This window comes from Pelodiscus sinensis, chromosome 3 (genome assembly GCF_049634645.1).
Source record: "Pelodiscus sinensis isolate JC-2024 chromosome 3, ASM4963464v1, whole genome shotgun sequence".
In the NCBI taxonomy this organism is placed as follows: domain Eukaryota; kingdom Metazoa; phylum Chordata; order Testudines; family Trionychidae; genus Pelodiscus; species Pelodiscus sinensis.
In genome coordinates this window covers 70,265,182-70,285,335 of record NC_134713.1, presented here as the reverse complement: position 1 = coordinate 70,285,335, position 20,154 = coordinate 70,265,182, and the positions used below count along the sequence as shown (strand labels likewise).

General features: G+C 43.2%; 1 long non-coding RNA gene across 1 annotated transcript in view; it reads right to left on the bottom strand.

Annotated features, from left to right (window-relative positions):
* Positions 1 to 579: 579 nt before the first annotated feature.
* LOC112545037 (uncharacterized) overlaps positions 580 to 20,154 on the bottom strand; it is a 44,900-nt gene continuing 25,325 nt past the window's right edge. The window contains exons 3-4 of the long non-coding RNA XR_003088418.2: positions 6,218 to 6,436; positions 580 to 1,008 (exon numbers count right to left, since the gene is read on the bottom strand). This is a non-coding gene — a long non-coding RNA (uncharacterized LOC112545037). The remainder of the gene's footprint in view (positions 1,009 to 6,217; positions 6,437 to 20,154) is intronic.

Below are 20,154 nucleotides of genomic sequence, written 5' to 3'. Positions count from 1 at the left end.
GCATTTGGAACTGCTCAGAGGTCTTGTCTGTCAGAAGAATCCCTGACTAAGAAGGGTTAGTGAGGAGAAGACATCTGAGGCAGTTTATTGCCTGGCTTTGTAATTGATCACACGGATGCCAGATGTGTGAACATGCACATTAAAAAGTGGCTCATAGCACTTCAGTTTGACTGTCCTATCACACAGCTCTTAATCTGAGAGATTGCCTTCTCTCACCTCTCTAGTCCTCTTTAAGAAGTGTTCGTTAATATAATCTAGGAAGGTAGACTGCACAGTTTGTCAATCTGACTCAATCAGCTTTCTTTGAGAAGCCTCCCCTCCCCTCCCCTCCCCTCTCCTCTCCGCATAGTCAATAGACTGATTCCATCAATATGAGTCAATTGTCATTTTCTATATTATATCTATATCCCAATTTCCTACTCCCAATATTCAGTTTTACTGTGGGAGGGGCTTCAACTATAAATATCCCATACTCCATTTTGAAATCTTTCTCCCAGACTAGTGTGATTCTGGCAGCAAAGCAGCTAGCAGCATGTAAAATTCCTATGTTAGTGAGGGTTACACTCACATACTGTGAACATCTCCAAAGGAGTGAAGGTAAAAGAGAAATTTTACTTTATTTTGTGTCTCTGGAAGGGCAGACAAATGCATTCTCACCAACTGCAAAAACCACAAGTTGGGTCCCAGATTATTGTGAGATTGACTTAAAATATAAGATCTTAATAAAACTTGAGGATGCTTTTTATTTGCTTTATAGGTTTTGTGCCTTTCAAGTTCACATTCTCAACCTTTTGACTGCCACCATGATGGCTAGAAATGTAGTTTTGTTGTAAATGAAAATTGAGATGCTCTTATAATAGCATGATTCGTAGATGGGGCTTTGACAAAATAATCAAAATCACAAGACCCAGTGTCATTAGCATGGGCAACATCACAAGGAGTCAGGGAGAGAGATGGTGAAGGCAAGAACTCTGCACACTCTTTGTCCAACTTGTTTTCTCCCAGTTTCTGTGGAAAAAGAGTAAACGTGTAAAAAGAAAACAAAAGTGGAAAAAATGTTTTTAATTTTCTTCTGGACTAGGAGTATTTCAGTTTCAATGTTCTAAAGTCATTCTTTCCCGTACCTTGCTTTTTGACTGTTCACCAGTAACATCTGACAATATTTTTTTTTCTGTGCTGGTTTATTCCTCTCTCTTTGCTGCTGCTTAGCTTGTGCAGTCTATTATTTTATTCTGTGGTTTGGAACATCTAGTGGGTGTGTGAATAGCTTGTGTATTGTCTTGTATCCATAACAAACTTTTATCTGCCAAAGCTTGGAAGGCTCTAAAGTATAACCATGTAGCATTTTGCTTTTTAAAATAGACATCACTAATGCTGATATTACCCCAAAGTAAACTGCAGTCTCTCTATTTTTCACCTGGGGAAACTGAGTCAGCAGCAGAGCCAGGATTAAAATACACTAGTTCCTGGTTCCAAGATCAGAACTCTGGCCATTATATCACACTATCAATATCAGCAAACTTACAGCAGAAACTATATCTCCATTATTTACCTAATTACTTAGGTGTCCATCCCAAGAGCCAAATTTTGAATGGTATTTAGGTGCCTAAAGTTGCATGCAGGCAGAGTGGAATTTACAAACGCTTCTGAGATGGTAAGGTGCCCAGCTTCTAGTGACCTCTTTCACAAAAGTCCTAAAGATAAAGTTGTTATTGTTATACCCAGTTATAACCTTCAAGGAGAGTCAGTACCCAGCCTGCCTGCAAGGGGTTTCTTTAAGAAGAAAAAGCACATCTTGGCCTATCAGTTCACTGCCTAGGTTGCTGATTATTCTAGAGACAAGAGGGGTGAGGCGATATCTTTTACTGGGGTAAGAGAGAGTCAAGCTCTTGAGTTTACACAGAGCTCTTTTTCAGATCTGGTTGACTGCTAATTGACTAATGAACACCTGGACCTAATAAAAGGCTACTGGAGCTCAATCAGAAGTCTAGGGGGAGAAAAATCCTAGGGTGAGATGCTCCCAGGAGGCAGGAGTGCTCCTGCCTGTTAGCCATTTCAGTTTACAGTTTGGAGAGGTTGAGTAAAGGGATCAGCTGAGATGAAGCTGAGGGAGGGCTACAGCTGGCTTGAAACACAGCTCAGCTGCAGGAGAGCTGTTGTCTCCTTATGGGGGGGGGGGGGGGGAGTTGAGTTTGTTTTGATCCATATAACCCAACAGTAGGAGGGAAGCTGGGGACTTCCTGAATTTAGGAGAGGATGCTTGTTGTTGTTTAATGCAAGGACCAGAAAAAGGGTTGAGCATGAGGGGTACTACAGAGGGGTATTTTGTAATCTCTAAAATGAGTTAATAAATAAGACTCCAGAAAGGGAGCTATTCTTAGTTCCTGGGTGACAGTAAATGCTTGCCAGCATAAATAAACAGATAAGGGTTATGAACCTGCTGGGCCACAGGAGGTGTGCTTAAGGGGAGTGTCATATTTCATGCTTGCTACCAGAAACTTACTGATTTCTGATTGCTCCTATAGAGAGAAATCCAGTCATTAAACTTTCAAACTTTTTGTTTTAAATCATTACATTTGGGAAATATCCCTAATGTTGGGCTTTCTAGATTTAAATTTCTCTTCAATGTTGTGTTAAATTGTTAAGTAATAATTAGCTTAGGGTACGTCTACTCAGCATGCTTATTTTGAAATAAGCTATTTCAGATTTTTTTCTTCCAAAATAGCTTATTTTGAAATAGCGCGTCTCCACTACAGGGAAGCCTCAAAATTAGTCTGAGGCAGGCTTCCCTAATATGGATATGCTACCTCAATTTAGAGCCCGAGGCGGCACTGGGGAGTAATTATTTTGAATGCCTCTGGGGAGGAGCTATTTTGAAATAGCAGCAGGGGAGCATCTACACTACTGCTATTCTTAAATAGCTATTTCGGAATAGGCGTTATCCTCGTGGAACGAGGTTTACAGATTTCAAAATCAGTCGTGCATTATTTTGACAATTTCAAAAACAGAATTGCTGAGTAAATGCTTGCGTTGTTATTTCAAAATAAAGGCCATTATTTTAAAATAACTGTGTTGTGTAGACGCACCCTAACAGATTACCCAAAACATCCGAACCCTGCCCTCTGCTTCTGATGTGTATTGATGGAGACAAAATAAATACTGCGAGAAGACAATATAAGGGATGTTGACATTATGAACAACAATATTAATGATGAACAATTATATTATGGTAGGTCTCAGAGGACCCACTCAGGCGCAGAACCCTATTGTGCTAAGTACTCTATAGTCACACAAAGTCTGTGCAAGAAAAAGCTAACGAGTTAGGAAGAGAAATGGCATTACGAAGGTGGGAAGAAAAGGATGGAGTCATACATACATTGAGGCTACGTGTAGACTGCATTCCTCTGTTGACAGAGGGATGCAAATCAAGCACATAGAAATTGCTAATGAGGCAGGGATTTAAATGTCCTGTGCTTCATTAGCATAAACATGGTCGCTGCTTTTTTCTAAATGGAGCTTTTTCGAAAAAAAATCTCAGCAGTCTAGCCACGGATCTGTCGAAAATAAATCCTTTTTCAACAGATCCTGTATTCCTCAAAAAATGTGGTTTACAGGATCTGTTGAAAAGGGGTTTATTTTCGACAGATCCACATCTGGACTGCTGATTTTTTTCGAAAAAGCTCTGTGTCGAAAAAAGTGGTAGCCATGTTTATGCTAATGAAGTGTGGGATATTTAAATCCCTGCTTCATTAGCAATTTCGATGTGCCCAATTTGCATCCCTCTTTCGACAGAGGGATGCAGTCTAGACACACCCCCGGATGGGGAACTGAAGCCCAGAAAGAGTAAGGGCAAACATCCGCTACCTTTGGGTGCCCAATTTGAGATGCTTAGTCAATGTTCCTTTTTTTTTTCCCCATCTATGTACAGAATGAAGTCTGTTATGTGCACCAATATCGAGTAATTACAGATGTCTGTCACCAGTAAAAACAAAAATCCTAAGTATAAATCACATTCACATATTATACAGTACAGATTAACACAACTATTTTTTCATTAATGGTAAGGCCAAAGTCTACTCTTTTCACTTGAAGTCCCTTGGGCTTTCTGAACTAACCATCATTGAATTTGGCCTTAGAGGTGAATGCTTTTAAAAATCTGCAATCAGCAACATCTTTAAATCTGTATTGTCACCTTCAAGTTTAACAAATGTAAAAGTTCAGTTTACTCGCTCAGTCTCTGAAAAAAACATCTGGAAGATAATTGTACAGTGAATTATTTGTATACAGTATTCTATTAACATGAAATCTGCAAACAAACCCCCAAATCTTTATATACAAGATGCATAGCTGAGACCAGTCTGAAAATTAGAATCCCTATTGGTTGTCTTTAATGTGAGTCACACACACAGAGCCTGTATTTGAAAGGAAATTACTCTTGTACTAAAAGCAGTACATATTTTCATATGAAAGTGTTTCATATTAAAAATACATAGTAGATTTATATTCAAAAGGAGAAAATTATCTGTTTCTGACACAATGGATAGTGAAATTACATGGAGCTGATAGAACTGCAGCGATGATTATTACATTATCTCGATGGGTGGTTATTTCTACGTATTGAACTGATGGTCAACATTTGCCAATTTATTCAAAATACCAAAGTTAATGGTGTTTTTGCAACACAAGCAGGAGTTAGCATACAATGAAGGGCCCAAATAGACTAATATCAAATCCCTTTTTTAGGAAGTGTTTTGAGAAAGGTCTAAAGATTCAAAATCAAACATACGTACCCCCCAATATCAGGCTTTCTTAGCAAAAATTCATAAACTACTTTCTTTGGATGTTCAATTTGTTATTTAGACCAGAGGTGGAGAACCTAAAGCCCAGGAGCCAGATGTGATCCTTTGCTTGCCTGGATCTGGCCCCTGAGGTTTCAGGGCTCCTCTCACAAACCATTGGGGAGCCCACACTGGTACTCCAGCCTCCGTTGCCCCTGCCCAAATGATTTTTCTGTGGGTCAGCAGCCTCCTACCCAAAAAAGGTTTCCCACCCTCGATCTAGACTGTTAAAGATTTTCTACAGATAGCCCTTAATTAGTTTTCAAGAGGAAACTTGCAACTACACAACAAAGGGCATCTTCATTTACCCCCCCTTTAATTCATCTTAAAAAAAGAACCTAGTTACGTGATTTTAAAAAAGCAGTGTTGTGCCACTAAAATTGACACAGAAAATAACTGCTCGGGGTTTGTTTGGTTTTTTTGGAGAAGCAACGATTGATTAATCATTTCTTTTTAGACTATGTTGCAGCCAAACACCCAATAGAATGGACTGATTGATTAATAGCAATATTTTTTTAAAGTACTTGGTGATCTCTCTTTCTCTTTTCTTCTCAGGTAATTCCATAGAGGAAAAAAAGAAAGGGGTTTAAGTGAGCAATGCAGTATCCAGAGGTGAAATGCAATTAACACTGCTCTTTAAAAAAAAAAAATCATTTATAGCTATTTCATCACCGTCCCTTCACTCTTGCAGTATGTAAACAGCATCAATAGCCTAATATCAGACTCATGCCATTGGGCCAGAAGAAGGTGCCTACGTTCTTCCAACCCTCAATTTCCTCTGAGTCCAGGTTTACCAGTTCGGGTTCCCTTGTGTGTGCCAATCACACCTGCCTGGTGTGTTGGAGCAAATCCAGAAGCTGCTGGTGCTACTTAGTTGGGATTGCAGCTGCACTAAGCATAGCCTGGGCAGCTTCAGACACTTCTCTCTTGGTCTCTTTGTTACCACCCTGAATTCTGAGCCATTTTGGAACCATTCCCAAGGCTCTGCTCTCGTGGTTCCTTCCCAGCAAGGGGCAGGGGACCTGGGAGAGAAAGTTATTCCCCATCCTGCGGAGGAGGATGGGGAGCATGTTATGCAAAAATCAGAAGTCAAGGTGCTATGTAGCGGTCCCGTAAGTCCTGGGTCAGAGCAGGGATGCTGTCTTCTTCATGGCTCTTCCCACTACTATCTCTAGCCCCATCCTGCACCCAGGTGCTGCCTACCTGCCATCACTGAGGAGGTGTGCGCATGCATGGCTATAATAATCAAGTGCACAGCAGTCATTGTAGTGTTGTGTGGCCATGCAGGCATGGCAGCTTAGAGGGAACACATCTTAGGACCTGATTTTTTCAGACTGCTTAGCAGAATGTAGCACTTTATATGTATGAACATAGCTCACCGTGACTTCCGCTGCAGCTGTAAGCACTCAGCACTTCTGCAAATTAGATCCCACAGTATCAAGTCAGACACCAAGAAAATGAGGAATGTGCAATTAGTGACCAGCCCAGTACAGGAATTCTGTAGCAGATGCAGGGGTAGAAAATCCAATTGCCTTAATCGTGACACAATCCTTTCTCTTCCTTCACTGCCTTCCTCATTCACCTGCTCCCCTTCCAACCTGTGGAACAAATGGGACAAGCAACAGGCAAAGTTTGACAAAGTTATATGCAACTGACAACAGGATCTTACCATGAAAATAGTCTGTCAACATTATAGACAGAACTGCTGGTGCCTTCTATAGTTAATGACACTTGTTAAATGGCTGATTTTTCTTTTAACTATACCATGAACACTCCCGAGAGATGAAGGGAGGGTAACGGCCTTTGAGGAAAGGATGATCCATGCATGAGGGGCAATAAAGAGAAAAGATGGGGGAATATTTGCATGAGATGCTGACAAATAGATGGATGTGAATGGCATCTGCAGCAGAGCCGAGAAGTATGGGCTCAGGGGCTGTGTCTTCACTGTGAGATCTTTCGGCAGAAAATATGCTAATGAGGGACTCATTTGCATAAGTTGTGATCTCATTGGCATATTTTCTGCTGTTTCTTTTTGCGCAAGGGGTTTTTGTGCAAAAAGAAGCCGTGTGGACAGGTTTTTTGTGTGCAAAAATCCCATTTTGTGTATGATCCTTATGCCTCTCTGGGACAGGCATAAGGACCTTGTGCAAAACAGGGTTTTCGCACACACACACAAAAGTCCACACTGCTTCTTTTTGCGCAAGGGATTTTTTGGCAAAAAGAAATGGCAGAAAATATGCTAATGAGATCGCAACTTATGCTAATGAGTCCCTCTAGCATATTTTCTGCTGGAAGCTCTCGCAGTGACGACAAAGCCAAAGACTATGCAAAGACTAAGCATGGAATATCGCTGAGCCTCATTTGCATACCCAATGAACCGCCATTTTTGCAGAAGAAGATCTTGTGGCAGAAGGAGCTGTCTACACGGCCTCTTCTTGTGCAAGAAACCCCCTCTTGCGCAATGCCGTTATTCCTGAAAATAGTCCCGCCTCCCAGCTGGGACTCCCAGCCACTTCCCCTGCCCCCACCAGGCTTCTGCGCAATCACAGGCTACTAGCGTCGATCGTGGCCCCGCATTCCAGCTGCTCCCCCCACCCATACCAGGCTTCCGTCCGGTGCGCAGCCAGAAAAATCAGAGAATACCGGACATGGCACATGTCCAGTATTCTGATTTTTTTTTTACCGGACAAAGAGAACAAATACCAGACTGTCCGGTAGAATACTGGACACCTGGCAACCCTAGGTGCTCCATATGAGGATTCTTAGGCCCTCCTTTGGCTGGCAGCCTGAGAGCCCAGTTGGAGAGCTGGCCAGGACTGTCTTCTCAGCCCAGGCTGACCCTGGGGCATTGGCCCAAAACCGTTGTGGCTGAGAGACTGGAGCTGGAATCCTGCCAAGGGCAAATAGTGCAGGACTGAGGCTGCTTGAGGTAGGCCTGAACAGGGTATTGGAACCCAGGAGTGGGGCCACCCTTCCTCAGCAGTTATAAAGGGAAAAAATAAAGGGGACCAAACTAAACCTGAGTGGGAAATACTCCTTTGGTCATAAAACATGGTTAAGATCTAAAACCATCAGATGGCAGTGTGTATGTAGCCATGAATAATTCTGGAACCCACTTGGAATGACTGCAATCTCAGAAAGCCTATTTAATAATATGATTCACAACATCAAATCCTTTAGACAAGTCAATAAAGAAGGCTGTGCAGACTTATCCTTTATTGAAAGCATTAATAATATTGTTAGTTAATCTGCCAGGATTGCCATAATGGGCTTTAAAATGTGACTAACAGAGTGAACGCCTCAGCAATCATCTCATTCATTACTAACTAATGGTTTCCTAATTTTGGAACTGGCTGAGAAGATGGATACAGGTTAGACAATTATTTAATCATTATAATAATCCGCACTTTATCTGGGGATCTCAAAGTTCTTTGCAAAGACTAAGAACAGGAGCCTTGCAGCACTGCTGTAGGATTGGGTAGGGCCATATATGTAATATTAGAGATCGCTGCAGGTGCTACTGGGAAGATATGCTCTGCTTTGGTGGAATACAACAGGAAAGTGGGACAACATTGTTACTTTGAACATAAGAACATAAGAACGGCCGTACTGGGTCAGACCAAAGGTCCTTCTAGCCCAGTATCCTGTCTACCGACAGTGGCCAGAACCAGCTGCCCCAGAGAGGGTGGACCGAAGACAATGATCAAGCGATTTGTCTCCTGCTGTCTCTCTCCAGCCTCTGACAAACAGAGGCCAAGGACACCATTTTATCCCCTGGGTAATAGCCTTTTATGGACCTAACCTCCATGAAATTATCTAGCTTCTCTTTAATCTGAGACCTCTGGAGCTTAGTGCAGGACTCTCTAATGCATGAGCTAAAAGCCAGCTCCCTGCTACCTAAGACTGCACAGCAGACTTCACACTCCCTTTTCAGTGGTCTCAGTGCCTCTGGATTACACAATGGAGAATACCTCAAGGACTGTAGATAACTTGTGATCCTTAGTAAAGTGAATGAGAGTCTTTCAGCACTACTGATTGCTTTAGATCAGTGTTTCTCAACCCTTTTTTATAAAGTACCCCCTTGAAAAAAAGTACCCCAGTACCTACAGTTTTCAGACACACACATTGTTTTCTACCACTGCACAACACATTTGTTTAAACAACTTAATTGTAGCTGGGCGGGCGATGAAATTTTTAGATGAAAGTACAAAATTAATAAAGCACTGTAAAACTTAAAACAAAAATTCAGTTTTCTCCAAATTTCATTTGTGTTTACATACTCTCAGACTTATCTCAACCACTGGCTGAGAAATACTGCTTTAGATCAGATAACCTTTTCCACCAGAGGGGCACTGCAGCTTGATGGCCCCCTACTGGTCCAGTACAGAATTGAAGGACCAGTTTTGAACTTGAATCCTAACAATTGTATTTTATCTTGCAGTCAGTAGATGGCAAGGCTGGCCGTAATTCAACTGTGAAATTACTGAGTGGAATTCTATGGTCTGTGTTCTGCAGGTTAGCCTGGGTGATCATCACATTCTCTTCTGGCCTTAAATTCTAATTCTTTGTGACATTTTCATTGGTTTATTTTCTTTTGTCTAACTTCTCTTGGCATCTTTTGGATACTTTCTCGGCTGGAGTGTTGCTTTTAGAAGACTCGTTAAATATTTTTGTTTTAGCTCGCACGTTTTTAAAGCTCAAAGAAGGAGTAACTGGCAAACATTTCAAAGGTAACTCCCTGCTCATTCTACGTTACGCATTCCCCATCCAAACCATAGCGAATATGAGTCTGTCACTTACTTTAAGAAGCTGGCTCTTTAGCTCAAGCCATAGAGCTTTCAGATTTAGCAGTTCCCAGTTCAGTGATGGGGGCTCTCGCACAAGCATGTAGCAATGAAGAAATGCAGAAATAGATATAAAGTACACTCTGTGTAATCTCTATGTGGAAAATAGGCATATCTGAAGTTTAATGGAGATGATTTAAAGGAAGCCAATTTATTCCCATTACTATTCAATATTCAGTCTTACAAGTGACAGAATGCCACTTTCCTGAGTTGCAAGACACAATCCTTCTTTATGAATTTCAAGCAGATTCACCACTTACATGTGGCAGAATGCCAAAGATCGAGTCCTGTCCCTGTTGAGTTTAAAAGCACTGCGGTGACTTTTAGAGTTTAGAAGCTCGATAGCTTCACACGCTCCCATGGCACTCTTAAATTCTCCAGGGACAGACATGGCTAACTCCGTAGATGATTATCATTATTGCAGAAGCAATATTTCTCCTCTTGCCAGTATAAAGCCAGTGACTGGTTGGCAGGTGGGACTGAATCTGAGACCTCTGGAGCTTAGTGCATGAGCCTCTAATGCATGAGCTAAAAGCCAGCTCCCTGCTACCTAAGACTGCACAGCAGACTTCACACTCCCTTTTCAGTGGTCTCAGTGCCTCTGGGTTACACAAGCATTGAGTATGTGGCTGAAACAAGGAAAACGTTATTAGAAGAAAGGGGAACGCAACTTGAGCTAAGGAGAACATCAACAATCTATTCATATGAATGGCACATAAAATACTTCCCCACGTTAACTTTGGGCAGTCGTCTGTTAGCTCAGTTCTCCATCTACCAGTATGACTCTCCAATAAGCAAATGTCCTTTACCACTTATCTGCTAACTCCCACTCATGGTGTGGTGTCAGCAGACAGCCGAGGCCAAGAGTCCTGAGGTGCACTTGAACAGACCTTTTTCTGATCCTGAGACTCAACCACATCTCCGGGTCACAGGGCAGACTAACTACCAAGAATGTCTCCTGCTGGTCACTCAGGGAATTAGCCTCTTTGGTGTTGGAGCACCCCCTTCTGGCTGGTGTCTCACCCGCTGTTACTGTTATTTTCCACCACTCTGTCAGGGTTCACGGCACTCCCAGACCGTGGCGCCCTCCTACTGGGCTACTGCCCCAGAGCTGTGCCCCTACACTTGGGAGTACTCGCCCTCTGGGGACCCTCAAACCCCCTATGATGACCTTGCCTCAGTGACCCACTGCCAGCCTTCCTCTAGCCTATCCTGGATGCCTCCCGCAGCTCTAGTATTCGGAGGCCTTGCTTCAGACCCTGCAGCCTGGGAGCTTGCCTGGCCAGAGCTTCTCCAGTTCTGCCTGACTTTCCCCAGCCCTGCTCTAAATCAGGAAGCCTCTAGCTCACTTGGCAGTAGGTCCCTCCTGCTCCCCAGCCAGAACAAGAGTGTATCTGCTCCTCTCCATGAACCTTTATTTGTACTCCCCTCAGCTGCTTCCTAATCTGCTGCAACTGCTTGCTCCAGCCCTCACCTAGGACTGGGTTTTAACCCCTTAATGGGCCAGTGTGGGGCAGACACCCCGTCACGCTCAGCTATAGTTTGTTAAAGTTTTGTTTAGGGCCTCCGTAGATAGGGGCTCTAGAACTCTTTCAGAAGTGCTGCTCTCCTCTGTAGCTTCAGGAAAGAGCTGCCTATACATTACCATTTCTGCCACACCCTCCCCAAGAGCCATTCCAACAGCACAAACTTCTAGCAGAGAAGAACCAGTAGCCTTTTAGGGCCCATGAGCAGAGTCCTTGTGACCAGGCACACACTCATTGCTATATGGCAGGAATCCTTTTCCATTGGGTTCAGTTCAGTTCAGGTACCCAAGCAATTCTGAGTTTGTGCAGTCACGGGGACCCTCCAAGGTGTCGCTGGAGGAATTCTGGGTAGAAAGCTTATACAAATGACGCTCTTAGTGTAGCCATATTTCCCCCTGTCTGCCGAAAGGTAGTGGGTGAGAACCATTTCCACTCTGGTGCTCCTGTCCCTTTGGACTTACACAGAGAATGCAGATTGTTCTTCTCCTTCACCAATGGATAGAAGTAAAGAGCTCCCTACCCTTTGGCTTTCAGCCACAGGATTTACATACCCATGACTGCTTCACTGGAATGGTCCTCCAGTGATCTAGCTTAATCAGCTTAGGCTGGTTAGTAGGCCCTGTGTACTTCCTGGCAAGCTTGAACTAAATCTGTAACAAGCCTCCTAGATTCAGCAGCAGATTGGAGTTTCTGTGGCAAATGTTTTAAATATTGCTATTTTCAGCATGCCAATACAAGCTAAACACTCAAATTTCCCATTATGTTATTTCTTATCTGTATTATTGCAGTGCCTAGGAACCCTAGTAATACACCAGGGTCCCATTGTGCTAGGTGCTGTACAAACACAGTACAAAGAGACAGTTTGGACCAAACCACTTACAATTTAAATACAAGACAAGGATACATGGATACAGACAAAAGGCAGTGGTGTCATCACACCAGCAGCCTAATTCTTGTCAAGTTATTTGTAGCGTCATGGTAAAGAAAAGATATAAGGGGGAATTTGAAGGAGGACAATGAGGTATCTTTGGGGATATTATGGGCAGCTCCTCCCAACTGGGAGGGGCAAGATGGGAGAGCATAGGAAGGTGCTTGTTTGAAAATGTAACAAATTGAAAATGGAGGCTGGCATCAATAGGTGGCAGGAGGTGACCTCTTGATAGTGAAAGGCTGCTAATTGGTTGCATGGGCATAGACCATTAAAGGCCTTGAATTGAAGACAAGCACCTCATGTTTAATATTCTAGAGAATGCAGAGCCAGTGGATGGCTTCAAAGAAAGGTTAACATGGTCAAAGAGATGGGCAATGTGAACAATCTTTGCAGCAGCATTCTGACTAGACATGAATGTGGCAATTTTGCATTTGTTAAGGACAGGGAAAAGGATGTTGCAGTAATCAAGATGTAAGATGATGAGAGACTGTACCTTAGAAATGCCAAAGGGACAGGCAAAATTTAGACATAGTCTGATTGGCTGTGAGGACCTAGAGAGAGTTCTGAAGCAAAAATGACATACAGATTATAGGCTTGAATGACCAGTGGAATAGTGGTGAAGTCCATAGTGACTAAGAAAGGAGGCAGTGGAAAGGGATCGGAGCAGAGTGGTGGATGAAGAGCTGTGTTTTAGCCATGCTGTGCTGGCGAAAATGGCTAGAAACTCACGAGGAGATGACACAGGCTGAGATTTTAATTTGGACTGAGCACTGTGTAGAGAGAGATATGTGAGTCATCACCATTGAGATGGGAGTTGAATTTGTATTTGCAGATAAGATTACTGAGAGATAGATATAGAGGGAAATGAGAAGGGGACCAAAGATGGAGCCTTATGGTACTCTCAGGAAGTTGGAGGAGGCATGACAAAGATTCTGCCAATGGTGTGCTGAAGGAATGAGGTAGGAGGAGAAACAGGGGAGGACTGTTACAAGAGCTAAGCGATGAGATGGTTTACTGAAGATGATGATGGTCAACAGTATCTAAGGCACCTGATAGGTCAAGGGAGGAGGAAGATTGAACAGTAGATAGGAGCTTTGGCTAGGAAGAGTTCATTGAGACTTTGACAAGAATCATTTCAATGGTTTTGCAAGGAGAAGAAGACAGACTGGACTGGCTCAAGGCTAGAACTGGAGGAAGAGAACTCGAGATAATGGCTGTCAACAGCATGTTCAATGAGCTCAAAGAAGAAATGAAGAAGGGAGATGAGGTGGTAGGTGAAGAAGCAAAAGGAGTCAAAGATGGAGTTTTTCCCCAGATGGGAGGAAATAAAGCATGCCTGTATCATGAGGGGAAAGCGAGGACAGTGAGAGGTTATGGAGAAGAGTAAGGGAGGACATGAATATGAGCTCTTGGGAGCTCAGAAGATGGAGAAAAAGGAAAGTGCATGAGTGGTAGGGTGGGAGGGGGAAGATGAGCTAAGGAGAGAGGGAAATTTACATAATATTTTGTCAGTTCACTCTTGGAAGAAGTCTGCAAGATCCTTGCAGAGATAAGTAGAGGTAGGAGAAGGGGAGGGCTTGAGGAGTAAGTCAAGTGGTGAAAAGGCAGCTGGAACTGTGAATGTGGGCACCCTAACCTTCTGCCCCAGCCCTTAGCTGGCTCCTGCAAGTCCCTGAGGCTCTCCCCAAAGCCTGCACCCCAACCTTCTGTCCCAGGTAGTGCTGCATCCCACACCCAAACTCCTCAAGATGATTCTTACCAACAACCACAGGACATACCACACTAATACCAACCCTGGTACCTTCCCTTGCAACAAACCCCATTGTCAGTTTTGTCCACATATTCACTTTGCTGATACCATTATTGGACCTAACCAAGTGAGTTATAAGATCAAGAACACATATTCCTGCGCATCCAGAAATATAATTTATGCTATTGTGCCGAAAGTGTCCGTCTGCTATGTACATTGGACAAACGTCTCAGACACTTTGCCAATGGATCAATGCCCACAAAGCAGATATTAGACAGGCTCACAAAGAAAAAACAGTTTCTTGCCATTTCAACCAGAAAGGACATTGTCTCAACGACTTGATTACCTGCATCCTGCTTCAAAGGCCTTTTAAGACTACACTTGAAAGAGAATCCTCTGAACTGTTATTCATGCTTAAATTTGACACTTTACGCCTAAGTTTGAATAAAGACTTTAATTATCTTACCCATTACAAAGATAGCTTCCCCGATTATCACCTCTAATATCATTAGCTCACAGACATTTACCTCCTCCCTCCATCCCCCTTCTGTTCTGAAATTTGATTTGTCCTTTCCATATGTGTTCATTTTTTTAATTGTATCCTTTGGTATATATGGTTGTGACAGTTTTCTTCCACTATTTGATCTGAGGAAGTGGGTCTGGCCCACAAAAGCTCATCACCTAATAAACCATCTTGTTAGTCTTTAAAGTGCTACATAGTACTGTTTTTTCTTCCTAGGGTTTTACAATTCATATGCATTCTGATTCATGTATTCATCACTATTTAAGTTAGAAATGATCTGGCTGCTAACAATAAAATATAACTAGTTGGACTAGACAATCTAATCATGTCAGGCCACTAATTCAAGTATGTTATTTCCAAGGCAGTGTTTTGAAGTTTTTAGCTGTAACCACGAGAGGGCAGTAGATGATCTGGTCATATAAAATAGTCTTAGTTTTGTTATCTGTATTTTAATCGTTTCGTTTCCCTTTCACTGAACTCCTATCTTGTCAAGAAATAAAAATTTGACGCTGATGCGAGAAAGAGGATTTGATTTTCATTTCCCTGCATGGGTTTGGCACACTTTCTTCATATTCTTGTTAGTTCAGCTTATCAGTGTGTGAAGAGTGAGCAGTACTATCCCTTGAATTGCATTCAGGGAAAAAGGGGAGGTTGTGGGAAAACCTGTTTGCACAACTTCCATGTTTGCACAACTCTCAAGGTCAGGACTTTCTTCCCAGAACAAAAAGTGTAGCACAGGACATTTAAAATGCCTGTTTCTGCACATTTACAGATTTGCTTTGATGTATTGAGAATTGCCATCTCTGCTTAAACCTTCCTCCAGATTTATCGTACATTCCAGACTTCTGTCGACAACTAATTTAATAAGAAACCCACATAATAGTGAATTTGGGTGGCTGATGGACTCGAATGTCTTTTGCCAGTACAATACCCATTCCAATCCATACCCTGTCGGTAATGGCTAAAAGCTGTAATTGGGAAAAAAAAAGAAAAAAGAAAAAAAAGAAAGAAAAGCAAAGTATGAAAAACAAATCGTGATTTTCTTTTTTTTGAGGGGCGGGGGAGGGGGGGAGAGAATTGTGTGGTGCTCAAGAAGTCTTTTCCCAGACTTATAAGACAATATACAAAAGCAAGTAGCTATCTGTACTGAACCTAAACCTTGGTTGGAAAATACGAAAAAAATTAGTGACCCTCAAAAGATTATAGGAAGGAATCTAATTATGTGACCATCAATACAATTTTTAATGGGACAGTCTCTTATTTAAGTCCTCTTGCCGGTGTCCTGACTTTTTTTAAAAAAATTTTCAAATTGTCCAATATTTTCTACTGTGGTGGCGCTCCCCAAGTTGGGCATTTGTGGTCAGAACACTTGCATCAGCCTCTTGTTTGTGGCTGGCAGGTGAGTGCAGCAGGCGGTGACCAGCAGGTGGTGCTCTCAGACAGGGTGCAGAGGCAGAAAGCCAGGCAGTCAGTAGGAGGAGAGGCAGCCTGTGTGTAACAGAGGGGTAAGGGTGTAGGGGAAGCGAGGGGTGTGTCACTCCTCCCCATGTGCACCCTAAAGCAGGGTTTCCTAAGGCGGGAGGTCTGCCAGCTCTTTCAGGCTGTGAGACTGAAGCCTGAAAGAAGCTTGGCATTTGCTGTGGGGTGGAAATCTTGCTCCTCAGTGGCTCTTCCCACACTGAATTCCCAGCACCCCGAGGCTGAAGCCCTGATCTATGGTTCACCCCCTGAATTCGAAGTACCATCTGGCTGATGCCCTAATCCCCAGCACTCCCCTCCCTTCTGGGTAGCAGCCCTGATCCCCTGCGTGTTCCTCCTCACCAGTTGAAGCTCTGATCACAGGGTCTGAAGCCATAAGCCCTGGCATCTACTGCAGGGCTGGAAGAAGGGGCTGATGCTCTGATCCTGACCTCCCCCCCGAAAATTGAAGCCCAGAGTGGCAGGGCTGAATCCAGTAAGAGTCACAGAGGTGAGGAACCCAGTTCCATGGCTGGCAGAGCTCTCGGAACAGGGGGTACACAACCTCTATATACCCCCTTCTATAAATCCTGAGATATCCTCCTGTCTGCACACACCCCTAGTTCCCCCAGCTGCATACAGTCCTTAGCCATCCACTCTCCACCCCTGAGTTATCCCTTGGCTGCACACAGTCCGTAGGTTCTCCCTCTGATGGGGTAAACACAAACATTATTGAGTTTTCTTCTCTACCATGTGAAACTTCTGATGTGCAGATTTCTATATCCTTGATTGAGAACCCTTCTCTTAGCGAAACGCTTGTTGGGCTTTGTGCAGACAGTGCCAAATTCTGGTGGCACTAAACATGCTGGCTACGTCTAGACTAGCACGATTTTCCGCAAATGCTTTTAACGGAAAAGTTTTCCGTTAAAAGCATTTGCGGAAAAGAGCATCTGGATTGGCACAGACGCTTTTCCGCAAAAGCACTTTTTGCGGAAAAGCGTCCGTGCCAATCTAGATGCGCTTTTGCGCGAAAAAGCCCTGATCGCCATTTTTGCAATCGGGGCATTTTTGCGCAAAACAAATCTGAGCTGTCTACACTGGCCCTTTTGTGCAAAAGCTTTTGTGCAAAAGGACTTGCCTGAATGGGAGCAGCATAGTATTTCTGCAAGAAGCACTGATTTCTTACATGAGATCGTCAGTGTTCTTGTGCAAATTCAAGTGGCCAGTGTAGACAGCTGGCAAGTTTTTCCGCAAAAGCAACTGCTTTTGAGGAAAAACTTGCCAGTCTAGACACAGCCACTGGGTAAAAGCAACGTTTGATAAAAACTGCAAGTCAATCTAGGGGAAAAGATCTTTGGTTTTGGTTGTCCACATTGTCCATAACTGCTGCAAACAGTATTTGACTGTCTTCTAATAGTTTTAGAGTACTTTGCCATGAAAGCTTATCAATACTTTCACACTCATACTGTTTGTGTCGAAGAACTGAAAGACTTCTGCCCATCTGTTGACCGTGAATATTTTAAATTGCTAGAGAATGGTAGCACATGATTCCCTTCTCTGGGACCAATGCTAAAGAGAATTTGTTGATTTTTGATGGGCACAAGGCATATTTTCTCACTCAAGACACATGCCCAACACTGTTCAAAAAAGTCTTCAGTGACCCTTGCACAAAACTGGGGCTTGCTTTTGCTAGTAAGCAAACAGCCACTTTTCCAAAGATGGTAGAGGCAATTGAGAAAAACAAATTATCAGTGACAGAAGTTGCCCTGCATATTTGAACCCTTCAAAATGATTTAGCAAGAGGCCGAGACACAGATTTGTCACATCACACACAAACACCCTGCTGCAGTCTTTGGTTGAGGGTGCGGAAATTAAGGAACAGGAATTCTACAGTGCAGTTGAGAACTTTTATTCAACATCTCTGAAGTAGTTGGAACACTGAAAACCTACTTTTCAGTGCACAGAAAAGTTTGAATCAGCCCTGTTGAGAATCATGCAGGTGTAGAGGTAACATACAAAGCAGTCTTGCCTTTGCCCCACAAGAATTCCCATCTTATGTTTGATAGATGAGAATCATCTTTTTGATTAATGGACAAATGTAAAACTAATGATATCCTGTCACATGTCTGCCTGGAACACTGAGAAAAAAACCCATTTCTGAAAGGCGGTGGAACATTTTTCAAGAGACGGACAATAAGGTAGTAGAATACTGAGGTCTGGTAAAAACAGTTGAGTTCATTTTAAGTGTGCCGGGTACCACAGCTCTGGTTGAACATGTCTTTTCAATAACGAATGCAGTTTGGTCACCTGAAAAATCATGTCTCAGGCTATGTCTACGCTACGAGTTTTTGCAGCACAAAAGATACTAACGAGGGAGTCATTAGCATAAGTAGTAATCTCATTTGCATATTTCCTGCCAATCCGTTTTTGCGCTAGGGATTTTCTGCAAAAAGAAGCAGCATGGGCATTCTCTTTTTGTGCAAAAACTTCTTTTTGTGTAAGTTCCTTAAGCCTCAAAAAAGGAGGTATACCGATCTTGCGAAAAAAGGGGTTTTTGCACAAAAAGAAAATGTCAACACTGCTTGTTTTTGCTCAAAAATCCCTAGCGAAAAAATGTATTGGCAGAAAATATGCAAACAAGATCACGATTTATGCTAATGAGTCCCTCATTAGCAAATTTTCTGCTGCAAAAACTAGTAGTGTTAGACATAGCCTCAGTGTTTCTCCCATGAAGACTATTTTGTTTGTGCGAGTGAATTTTTGCCCCTAGAGTGTGAGCATTTTATGACAAGGGTTCTTGTGAGGGTTAGGGTGGGGGATGGGGGATGTACCAGTCAGGGGGGTGGGAGGGATGTGGGGGACTCAGGGTAGTGTGTGGGGGTGCAGGAATAAGGGCAGAGGGTGGTTGTGCAAAGCAGGGGGCTCAGGTAAGGGGGGGTGAGGGCTAAGGATGGGGATGAAGGAGTCAAGACAGGAGATTGGAGCTCAGGGCCTGGGGAGGGAGGTATTGGGAGGGGGCTTAAGGCAATGGATGTGCACAAATCAGGGCATGGGGCTGCCGCAGCAGTGGGGTCAGTGGCCAGCAGGGCTCCCCCATAGTCTAGCTCAATAGCCAAGGGCCGGTAGAGGGGTTCGGAGCAGTCCAGCCACTTATCTGATCTAATGGCCAGCAAGATGTTGAGCTCCAGCCCCAACTGGCCACTGTCTTGCTGGTGCAGCTGCCCCCAGTGATCACTCAGCAATACAGCTCTCCTCCAATCAGTTCCCTTCCTTTCCATGTTATGGAAAACAATAGGGCTACGTCTAGACCGGCATGATTTTCCGCAAATGCTTTCAATGGAAAAGTTTTTCCGTTAAAAGCATTTGCGGAAAAGAGCGTCTAGATTGGCACGGATACTTTTGCACAAAAGTGCTTTTTGCAGAAAAGCGTCCGTGCCAATCTAGATGCGGTTTTGCGCAAGAAAGCCCCGATCACCATTTTCGCCATCGGCGCTTTTTTGCACAAAACAGTTTTTAGCTGTTGTGGAAGAAAACAAGCCTTCACTCTGCGTTGTGTTTAAGCAACAAGTAGCCAGAGGCAGTTTTATTATGAGCTGCAGCAAAGGAAAAACTGGTTCGGACAGGGGGGGAGCCCCCTCCCCTTCCGAGGCAGATCTTCGAATACAAGCAATTATGAAGCAGTTTATATACTATCTATTAGATATAATAACAATTAGTCTCCTTCCCATTACAAACACCAATGGCTAACAGTTATTTAGTTCCACCCAGATGCTCCTTATCTCAAGGCCCCTGCCAGAGTCAGCATTCTATCCTTATCTCCGTATGGAGGCGAGAGGCAAAGGCAGCGTCTAATTACAGATCTCGCGTTGTCAGGCCACAGACTTAGCCTGACTCTTGCTCTCTTGTTAACAAGACCAAGATGGCTGCAAACAAATTCCCTTATTCCCTTTTCCTGCCTCCACAATCCCCCCTTTTGTGCTTATAGCACAACTACCCTTCTAAACCTTTATTTTCATTAAACATTACATAATTAGTACAAACTTAAAGCTATTTCTATTACTACATCTTTTACAACAACAGTCAAATATGAAGCCTTTAATAAGCAAAAGCAATATAATCATTAATATCCCCAATATAATTCTATGATGGGGCTGTTCTATAATTTTAGTAACATAACACAACATATCATAATTAGTAACCAAATTAGGGAGGGCAGGTACATGCTGATGGTACCTGTCCATAAGCACAGAGTCCAGATCAAGGGGGGGAGCTCCCCCCTTCCGA